The following is an 11497-nucleotide window of genomic DNA, read 5'->3' as shown; positions in this document are numbered from 1 at the left end:
GCTGTTTGAATAGAAGTGAACTGACTTGAAAAATAGCACAATAATCCTGAGTTATTTTGTTTATTTCTTTCTCTCCAGGTACAGGAAGCTGTCATAAATACTCACCTCTGAATCTGACACACTGTGACACACTGTGTGTGTGTGATTATGTGTGATTGTGTCAGAATAAACTTGTGTGTGTGTGTGTGTATTCATGTTGATGAAAGAACATGTCTTTCGTACTAATTAGCTGATGTTAGCATGCTAACACACTAAACCAAATGGTGAACATTTTACAAGAGTTTGTTAGCATTCTGATGCTAGCATGGCAGTCAGTGTTTGTTTGTTTGTTTGTTTGTTTGTTTGTTTGTTTGTTTGTTTGTTTGTTTGTTTGTGCATTTAGACTCAGACACAGTTTATCAATGAAAACATCCAAACTTTTAATCAATATTTTGCAATCTTTATTTCTGATTCTGTCATTTGGGGGGAAATTCAGGAATTTCCTAATCTGATGTAGACTTCTTTGGGTTTAGTTTGTTGTTGTTGTTTGTCGGTGAAGCTGCTGTTACACACGAGGAATCATAAAAATATCATATTTAAATGGTTGATTTACTGAATTATTCTTTATGTATATATTTATTCAATTTCTGTAATTTATCATTTATTGTATTCTGAATCTTCTTGATTGTAAAATGATCCTATTAGTATGATTTATCACTAATTAGAGCTTTGGTAGTAATCAACAGGCAAAGTTCTGCAACACATGTATTACAATATAATTAAATGCATTACATTCTAAGTCTCTAAAAAAACATGTTCCAAACCTTTTTTGTGACATAATGCCAGTGTGTGACTTTTTTTTTCTGGAGTCCAGACACGGGCTGGTGAGGTTGTAGTGAGTCGTTGCAGCCGATGATGAATGAGGAGCATGACTGTGATGCCGACTGGAGGTGAGTGGGATGGAGGAGGGTCGCATCTGAAACGTGCTGAAATGACAACTGACAGCAGCAGAGAGAACATTTTTAAAGTTTGACAGCAACGATGTGTTAGGCTTAAGGACTCTGGTTGGTTAACTTTAAGTGAAACCCACAACCAGCTGATAGAGTAGTCACGTGGAGAGCGTGACTGGGATTATGAATGACAAGGAGCGTAAAGATAGTATTCCTGACTGAATTTACGCTAAGCTTAATTTCAATCAGGAGAGACTTTCAATCAGGAGAGAAAATGAATATTGCAAAGTCTTTGGCGATTGGACTCCATGGTGAAACTGTCTAACAGAGAGGCAGTGATGCTGAGGTCAGACAGGTACAATCACCCACAAAAGAGAATTATTTTATATAAATATATAAAATAAATAACTTACCAACTGCTGCAGAGAACTCCAAAGCAGAAACAGAAGATTAGTCATGAAAGAAAGTTTATGGATAAATTTGCTAGAATGAGCTTGTATAAATTGAAGTTAGGCCAGAGAGTTAAGAGGGGTCATGTAAACGATAGCAAAGGATACGATAGGGTCTAGATAGACCTCATACATGGATGGGGGGGGGGGGGTGTCTAGATAGACCACAGTAAAGTCTGATGGGATCTTGACAGATCACGGAATTGATAGCGGGGGTCTTGACAGACTGCAGGAAAGGATAGGTGAGGGTCATGTTAGACCACAGAGCAGAACAGTTGTGGTTCAAGGTAGAACGCAGCACAGGATAGTTGGGGTCAAGTGAGAGGACAGGATAGGGGGTAGAGTTAGATCAGAGAGAGATCAGATAGTCCCCCAAATTGGATAAAGGAGATATTTGATCGTGCTGAAATGACAACTGACAGCAGCAGAGAGGAGAACATTTTTAAAGTTGGACAGCAACGTGTGCAATGTGATTGGCTTAAGGAAACCGTGGCAGACTCTGGTTGGTTAACTTTAAGTGAAACCCACAATCAGCTGATATAGTCACGTGGAGAGAGTGACTGGGATTATGAATGAAAAGGAGTGTAAAGATAGTATTCCTGACTGAATTTACGCTAAGCTTCATATCTTCATGTCCTCATGTCCTCATGTCTTCATATCTCCATGTCTTCATGTGCTCATGTCCTCATGTTCTCATGTCCTCATGTCCTCATATCGTCATGTCTTCAAATCTTCATGTCTTCATGTCTCCATGTCTTAATGTCCTCATGTCCTCATATCGTCATGTCTTCATATCTTCATGTCTCCATGTCTTAATGTCCTCATGTCTTTCTGTCCTCATGTCTTCATGCCCTCATGTCCTCATGTCTTCATGCCCTCATGTCTTCATATCTTCATATCTTCATGTCCTCATGTCTTCATGTCTTCATGTCCTCATGTCCAATAACATGTTTACATGCGTTAATAACTCCTTTTAGGGGTGGACTTCAGGTTTTACACTCCACGGACCTTTTACATGTACAAAATATATAACACACTAAAGGAGAGGGAAAAAGTGGAAAAGCATAATAGGGCCACTTTAAACAAAATAATGTTTTTTTCTGATTGTCGTCTATCTTTTGTAAATGAGAGATCTCCCATTTTCTTCTGCAGGCAGTTTTCATATAACTTCTCCTCTACGAGTCAAGGACAGAAGATCTACAGAGCAGCTCCGGCCTCAGACAGCAGCAGCTCCAAAGCTTACGTCTAGACCGACCAACAGTCTGATTCCAGATCAGCTTGTCGGGTTAAAAGACTCCTCTGCACTTTTTTTTTTTAAACTAAAGGAGTTTTATTGTCAATGGAACATGCTTTAATTAACGCCTACATCTTTTTTTATCAGGTCAGAGTTCCAAAACCTTTCCAAACTGACTTGGTCGTTTTATTTTGAAAATGCCGTAAATAAATGTTTCCTGAATCTGTGTGAGTGTTTTTATCTCTGGTTCTTCAGCTGTTATTTGGTCATGAGATCTGATGCTGTTTTTTCCGTGTAAACAAAGGTAAGCAGAAACCTATTTCAGTAAATTCTGCATATTGTCGATAGTAAAACCAAATTTGATCAGAAGTACTGAGTGTGAGTATGAATCGTTCATAAATTGATAAAAATCGATTGGAAGGAAAATACATTGTAAAGGATAACAGGACTGTCGTGTTAGCAGTGGTGAGGAAGAAGGTTGAACAGAGAGATATAAGGAAGTGACAGACAAGGATAGAAGGAGAGCCACCTAGTGGAAGTTATGTGGAACAGTTGACAAAAGATCTAGAGGAAAGAGTTGGAAGATTGTGGGGAAAAGGACAGTGGAAGACAGATAAAAAGGTATGGGAGGATGTGAAAAGAAGATGGACGGATAGAGGCAACAGGTTACCGGAAGTCCCGACGATGACAAAAATACAGAAAATGAGGGAAGAGTTGGAAACCCGACGGGAAGAAGCAGAGAAAGCAGAAAAAGATGATAAAGGATGCCACCTTTTTTTTTTTACGAGCAAATTGAAAAAGGCCCGTAGAATGAAGCAAGAGGAAGAAAGGGTGGGAGATCTGGCAGCGACAATGTGCATGGCGACACGTGTGGACCTCCAAATGCCTGAGAAAAGGGGTTGGAATGCACTAATGGCTCCCGTGCGAAAGAGCGGAGAAGACAAAGGAGAAGAAAAAGAAAAAGAAAAACCAACAACCCTCTACCCGCCCCTCCCCGAGGAACCAGTGCAGTCGCCTCCCCCATATTCCCCATCAACGGCCAGCGCCCCCAGCGGTGACGGAGCAGCACTACAAGCACCACTGTTGGCAGTACGAAGTGGCTGCTTGACAGGCAAAGGGCAACTACAGCTGGAACTGGAGCCTGGCAGCGCCATATTAGTGGACGAATTGCCTGTCTCACTCCTGCCAAACAGCTCCTTGGGCCTAGGTGTACTCACAGAGCAGGTAGAGGCGTTGACGGAAAAAGTACACCTAATGGAAAGAGAGAGAAACAGAGGGACAGGACCGGCAGATGGTACACCCCAGCCTCCAACTCGTGACTCCTCAAGAGAATCGAGTAGCGGAGGGGACGGGCAGCCTTGTCGCCAGCAATCGGGAGCTGAAAGAGGGGGGTGGAAAAAGGGGTTGTCTTGGTCAATACCTTGGTCAGCACCACCCCACCACCACCCACAGCCACTCCCTCCCTTCAGCCCACACCAACAGATGAAACAAGACACTCCAAAAGAAGAATGGGAGCGGAACCACTTCTATAACCCGCACAGTGACTCAGAGTCCAACGAAGGACGTACTATACCTACGTACGCTCTCACGCCACAGGAGAGGAAGCAACGAAGAATAGATCAACAGTGCACCACCCTCCTGGATGAAATCGACACCTTGATGCGTGAACTCGGGCTACAGCTACATTCGGAGGATGATGAGGATGAGGAAGAAGGGGAGTCACAGGAGAGCTCATCCATCCAGAACATCCTGGTCACTATCGAGTGGAAGGACTTCTGAAGGGAACAGTCGTAAGAAAACCACCACCACGCCGCTCATCCCGAATTGCTCAGCAGAAGAGGGGAATGGACCAAGAGCTGACCGCGCACCACGCCGGCGCCTACCCTCTCCGCCCAGCCACAGGGGGTCGACCAGGACTGCAGTTCATACCATTTAGCTTTGCTGACCTCACTAGTCTGGTGCAGGCTCTGCCCTCCCTCCACTCAGGAGCAGACCCCTATGGGATCATATCCGGTACCATCAGCCTGTTTCCAAGACATCAGTATAGATTATACAGACATGGGAGCAGATAATGTAGTACAAGGAAAGAGATACATGTTGGTAATGGTAGACAGATTTTCAAGGTGGGTAGAAGCAATCCCCACCAAAAAAGAAGATGCACAGTCAGTTGTGAAATGGTTGCAGACAGAGTTGATCCCGCGCTACGGGTTACCACGATGCATTAGATCCGACAACGGAACACATTTCAATAACAAAATGCTGGAAAAAGTAGAGCTAAGCCTGGGAATCAGCCACAAGTTTGGCTCAGTGTACCATCCACAATCACAGGGTCTGGTCGAAAGAGCTAATCAAACATTGAAGGCTAAAATAGCCAAGACATGTGCAGGTACCAAGTTAACATGGGTAGAGGCCCTCCCACTGGCATTGATGGCAATGAGATCATCGCCAGGGGGAGGAACACACCTCTCCCCACACGAAATTTTGACTGGTAGAGTTATGCCAGGTCCACCCAGAGATGGAGGTCATATGCCACCTCTGGATGTGTGTCAGATTGAGATGTCTGACTATTTGCATGCACTAACATCTCTCACCACAGCTCTCTCTAACCAGGTTGTTCGAGCCCAGGCGATCGTCCCGGCGGAAGGAGAGCCATCAAAGGTAAAAGTAGGAGACTGGGTCAGGGTCAAAGTTCACAAACGAAAGTGGACTGACCCCAGGTGGACTGGACCGTACGAAGTGAAGGAAGTTACGTCACACTCGGTCCAGGTCAAAGGTAAATCAGGCGCTCCTTGGCACCACCTGACACATTGTGCCCCAGCTCCGACACCTGACAGGACACTGACAGAGGTCCGAACAAATTTGAGAAATGCAGCGACAGCTGAGGAGGTGCCTGGGGGACCCTGACGAGCCCCCAGGGAGGCGGAGACCGTTCACCTGGAAAGGGGTGGGTTGTGGGACCAAAACAATGTGTGCAGCATGGGCTTACTCTTATGGGGATTAGAAAGGGGATACCAAACAGAGCCCGCTCATTCAAACCCCTCGTTAAACAATTCTACTAAATCAGAATTTAGCAATTTAACTTCACAACCGCACAACCAAACACAGCGCCACCGTAGCAGGCGATCAACCAGCTCTCCAAATCACGGAAAGGCTTGCGGGGCCAAAACAGTGCTAGATTACACCCGAGGCTCCACTACCTCATTCACATTCGACTTATGTGATGTAATAGACTGCGGCAAGTACCCAAGTAGTTGGAGGGGATATGACGTTTACCTGTGTTACTCTAACGAGGCCATGAAATCTTGTGAGAACACTGGCCTCAGCAAAGGCCAATGGTGTCCTGGGTGGGGTGCTGTAGTCACATATACAGGTCGCTGGATTCCAAATGGCCACGTAGCCACCAAGGAGGGGGTAGCTGATTATGGAACTAGCGTCTGGTCTAAGATTCACCTGCAACGTGATTTTAGCTCTTCACAGAATCCCATAACCCTGTCAGTCGACAAATTGAACTGTACAAAGGACAAAATAGTTGTTGTGGTCGGGGTAGATGTCACGGGCATAGACCCATTGGCCACAATTCAATTGAACTTTCACGACCCACCGGCCTCCGCTAGCACTACCACCGACCCTCCTACTCCATCAGAGGAGGAGGAAACAAATGAGATAGCTGTTTTAACCCAAGACTACACCAAACTCACACCCCTAGAAGTGATAAAGATGTCAACAGGATTTGGAACAGATAACGTATGGCTAAAATGGGTAGCAGCTCAAGTGCAGGACAACAAAATGGGATCCAATTGCCTAGCGTGTGCCAGAGCCAGACCTAGGCTTTATACTGAACCCGCCCCTCTGTATCCGACTGCGGACCCCGCGGGCTATGCCTGCATGATGGGTCTGACACATGAAGCAACTCCCACTAATTGTACAACTCTAGCCTCTGTCTTTCCCCCAGTCAACAATCATACAAAAGGGGGAAGCTCATTTTTTCCACAGAAAGGCTCACCGGGTAGGTATATTTTATAATTTCACCTCTAGCAGCGCTAAGGTTAACGTAGGTGCAATAGACCAATCATGGTGTAACGAAACACGTAATGGTTCAGAGATTGGCTCATGGGCCAGGGGGAGGGCTATACTATTACTGTGGGGATCAGAGACTAGTTGTACGCATACAGGCTGAGACAACAGGCTTATGTGCGATGGTCAGGTTATCAGTGCCACTAACATTAATAGGAAATAAATTAGTGGAGTCAGAAACAACTTCCAACTCCCTCGTAAGACGTAGGCGAAGGCACATCTTAGCTAAGCGCAGTACAGACCCCTTTGATGTTACGTCCGGAAGCACAACATACATAGATGCGATTGGCGTCCCCGCGGAGTCCCAAATGAGTTCAAATTAGTAGATCAGGTAGCTGCAGTATTTGAGAATCTGCCATTAATATCGGCCCTCTTCCCCGTCACTCCAAGCAAAAATGTAGACAGAATAAATTATGTCCACTATAATGTCCTGCGTCTTGCCAACATGACTAGAGATGGGATTGCTGGGATAGCAGAGCAATTGGCCCCAACATCTCTGATGACAGTGCAAAATAGGATGGCCCTAGACATGCTCCTAGCAGAAAAAGGGGGTGTTTGTGCAATGTTTGGAGACATGTGCTGCACTATCATTCCCAATAATAATAATAATAATAATAATCAATCCTTTATTAGTCCCACAATGGGGAAATTATTTCTCTGCATTTAACCCATCCCGGAGGAGCAGTGGGCTGCAATGAAGCGCCCGGGGAGCAACTTGGGGTTAGGTGTCTTGCTCAAGGACACCTCGGCATGTTGCCGGTAGAGGGGTTTGAACCACCAACCTTGTGGTTACGGGACAAGCGCTCTACCTCATGTGCCACAGCCGCCAACAACACTACCCCTGATGGGTCAGTCACTCAACACCTCTAAAGTGAAACAAAGAGACAACTCCCTCTCAAACTATGACAACATTACAACATGTTCGGTGACTTTTAGTTCTGTTGAAGAGGAATGTGTTGTGAAGGAGCAGAGTGGGTAGGGCTCGGGTTTAAGTTTCATTTACTCAACACAAACCCAGAACACAACCAAGTGAGAACTCATCAGCCTCAACACGCAGCAGAAACACTAGAAAACCTTTCCTCAGATCCTCAGAGCTGAACATTTCTGGACTGAAGCCATGATTGAGAAGGGTCTGTTTGGGTTCTGGTTCTCCCTGCTGGCAGTGGGTTTCCTGGTTCGGCCCGGTCTGGCTTATGACCATGATCCAGCGCAGTGCCTCGTCTCCGGGATCTACAATCTGATCCGGCTGCCAGAGATAAAGGATGAGACAAGAAGCCGGCTGGATTGCGTAGCAGAACCAGGCTGCCACATGGCCGTGGTGTCCACTATGGTGAACGGCTCAGCTCAGTGTCTGCTGGTCAACTGTATGAACCAGGGCCCACATTCACACCCCCGAGATCCCAGCCAAAAGATCACCGTTTACCCCAAGAGCAGGGACGAAGGTGAGATGGATTCAGAGTGTTCACAGGATTCTGTTTACGGGCTTTTGATGCAAATATGGGTTGTTTGTTAATGTGATGCTTGAATTCTGTTCTTGACTGTTGGAGAGACAACTCAGGATCAGAAGTCTTGATAACATCTAACTGCAATGTTTCTGAATGCGATAAAAACTGCTGTTAAACGTCTCTACAGAACAAAGGAAGTGGCTTAAATAATGAATATTACGTTATTATGTAAACGTAAGATAAGACATGACTGGTTGTTTCATGTATTAATGGGAGGAAGGTTTCAGGTTGGCATGGAACCAGGTGGATGGAGACGCACTGAAGACACTAAAAATAGCGACAGACGTAAAAACCATATGAGGTCACCGTCACCTCCCCTGACATTAATACATGAAACTAAAACGAAAGTCATAATTGCATCATGTTCTCAGAGTGGTTTTCCAGTATTTGATCTCTTTTAATCACCTCTTCTTCTTCTGCACTGGTTTAACTAAAAGTTTGATATAGCATTGGACCAGAAGGGACATGAAGGGGGAAAAGAATCAACGATAAAAATAACAAAAAGTACTTTTCTTTTGCAAATGATCCCTAAATTTGCTCATGTTAAAAAAAAAGGAAAAAGAACAAAGAAAGGTCAATGCACATCCGGGTCAGTTCAGCAACCTGGAAACATCCACGACGCTGGAGTGCACACATGTGGGAGAGGTTCATAGATTTTATTTTGAGATTGGCCTCAAATGTAAAGCTAAGACAACGGGGTGAGCTAGCTAATGCGTCTGATTTGTGATTTGATAAACAGTAAATTCACAAAAATGCAATACCCTACATTACTGTTCTAAAAGCTACTCTAGCTAGATAGCAAAGGTTTTGCTGAACAACATTATTTTTCTTCCGTTTACCTTTGATATTTTAGCCCCTCTATGTCCCGTCCAGGGCTCTGCAGACGTGACTATTGTAAAGAATATAAGTACCATGAGAGAACATAAAGACTGAGAGGTTAGCAACAGTAACTAAGGAGGACTGGGCCATGCCCCAAAAAAGGATTGATTAATGAAAACAAGCGATGCGAGACTATTCTGGTTGTGCCGTCTCTTCTTCTCCCTCCAGTCCTCCGATGTCATAACTTTCAGAATATGACTTCATACAGCAGCTGCCAGATTGGGATTCCCAGATTCTTCTACAACAGCAGCAGTTTCAGGTGTGAGCGCTTCTTCAGCGGCTGTGGGTCCAACCAGAACACATTCTATACCCAGGAGGGCTGTGAAGCTCTCTGCAATGAAAAGTGTAAGAGACCTCTTTAATACACAGATTGTGGGCGTTTCAAGGACACCAAAGACCTTCCTGTCTGCTAAATATCTTAAATATACTCCCTCCATCTTTGTCCCTTCAGATCTGTGTTATCGGCCCGTGAAGCATGGACAAAGACCTCCAATGCGCTTCAGTTACGACCCACCTGCCACAGAAGAAAGCCCCAAGCACAACTTCTTCTTCTACAATGTGTCGAGTTGGAGGTGTGAAGGATTCTACTTCAAAGGCAGTGCGTCTAATGGGAACATATTCACCACTGTGAAGGAGTGTGAAAGCCTCTGTGGAGATGTTAAAGGTAACAGACCTCTGTAAAGATGATTTTAACCATTAAATATTGTTTTGTAAACATAGTGAAAATAATGTGAAATTACCCAGAGCCCAAAGTGACAGCTTCACTTGTGTTATTTAGCCCAGACCTCAACATTATTACTAATACGTTAACGTTATAACCTTTATTACTATTACATACTGATACATTATCTTTATTATGAATATATTATCATGTATAACATTATTACTGATACATTAACAATATTAACATTATATTATCACATATACATTATCATTATTAACATTGTTACTAAACATTAACATTATAAACATAATTTCTGGTACATTTACATAAACATTGTTAATAAACATCATTAATATTAACATTACATCTGGAACCAGCAAAAAGTTAGATTTACATTTACATTTTGTGTCAATCGACTTATTGATTAAACACTGGCTTCAGTTTCTTTGTATAAACAAATAATAATTTGTAAAGTTACTACATTTGTCAGATAAATGTATCGGAGAAGGAGTGGAAAGTAGCATAAAAGAAAAGTACAAGTACCTCAGATTTGTACCTAAGCACTGTACTTTTTAATCAAGTAAATGTACTCAGTAACTTGCGACCACTGGCCCCCAGTCTCACCAACAATTTAATTATTTTTTCTGTCGTCTTTCTGCAGAAACCGTTCGTGGCCCGAGCACAGGTAACTTCACATTATCTTATTCATTATTGTTACAGTACCTTTACATTTTACTTCCATCTTTATGTTATGTGTAATTCACATTTCAATATTTCTGATTTGAATCCAGCTACTACAACCACTCAACCTGCTGTGGATTCAGGTGATGCTACATCTGTGTTTCCTTCATTATATATTTGTATAACTGTCTCATCGTCTTTACAGCAATGATAAACATTGAAGACATGTTATTATGTTTACTTTATATCATATTTACTTGTATTTGTATCAAATTCATTCTATGCTGTTACCACAATACCTGCAGACAGTGAATCAGCAGAGGGACATAAAGGACATAATTAAAAACTTTACTCAGAAATGTTATTTATTTTATTAACATTTAAGATTTGTTTCCAGTCAGATATTAATGACTTTATAGTGTCTTAGCTGTTGTAGACATAACTGTTACATTTTAAATATAACTAAATTCTAACCCTGTTCTGAATGTATTTGCTTTTTTAAATGATACATGTGTTTTTAAATGCAATTATTTAATCATGAAAAAGAACAGAATATTGATATGAGTAGCTCCTAGTAGTAAGGAAATCATAAAGATACCTATCCCTACCTGAAGGCCACCGTAGTTCTCCGACTCCCTTGGAAAGAGAGGGGTGAGCTGAGGGGTATTTAGTTGGTTGCAATCTGCAACTTCCCCACTAGATGTCACTAAATCTTACACAATGCTCCTCTGAAACAAGCAGCCCGCTTTCACCAGTTATGGTGGTTTTAAATGACACGACAATTTGTAAGTCATTTTGCATGCAATAAGAACGCCTTTCTAACTATTGCTTGTCATTTGATAACACAATCTTTGTTTTCTGAATTATCTTTACTTGTATAACTGTCTCATTGTATATATTAATTATTAATATTATTTTATTATTATCTGATAAATAATTCACAATATTTCTGATTCAAATCCAGTTACTACAACCAGTCCACCTGCTGTGATTCCAGGTGATGCATACTTGTGATTTTCTGCATTATTCTTTACTTGTATAAGGCTACTTGTCTCAGGTTAGTATGTTTACTTTGCATCATA

At 42.8% G+C, this 11497-nt stretch overlaps 1 long non-coding RNA gene across 1 annotated transcript; it reads left to right on the top strand.

Annotated features, from left to right (window-relative positions):
- The first annotated feature begins 9646 nt into the window (after window positions 1–9646).
- Window positions 9647–10598, top strand: LOC129116503 (uncharacterized). The gene is made up of 3 exons (XR_008533567.1): window positions 9647–9734; window positions 10396–10419; window positions 10526–10598. It is a non-coding gene; the product is annotated as an uncharacterized LOC129116503 (long non-coding RNA).
- The last annotated feature ends 899 nt before the right edge of the window (window positions 10599–11497 follow it).

This window comes from Anoplopoma fimbria, unplaced genomic scaffold (genome assembly GCF_027596085.1).
Source record: "Anoplopoma fimbria isolate UVic2021 breed Golden Eagle Sablefish unplaced genomic scaffold, Afim_UVic_2022 Un_contig_8754_pilon_pilon, whole genome shotgun sequence".
In the NCBI taxonomy this organism is placed as follows: Eukaryota; Metazoa; Chordata; class Actinopteri; order Perciformes; family Anoplopomatidae; genus Anoplopoma; species Anoplopoma fimbria.
This window is presented reverse-complemented; position numbering and strand designations above follow the sequence as displayed.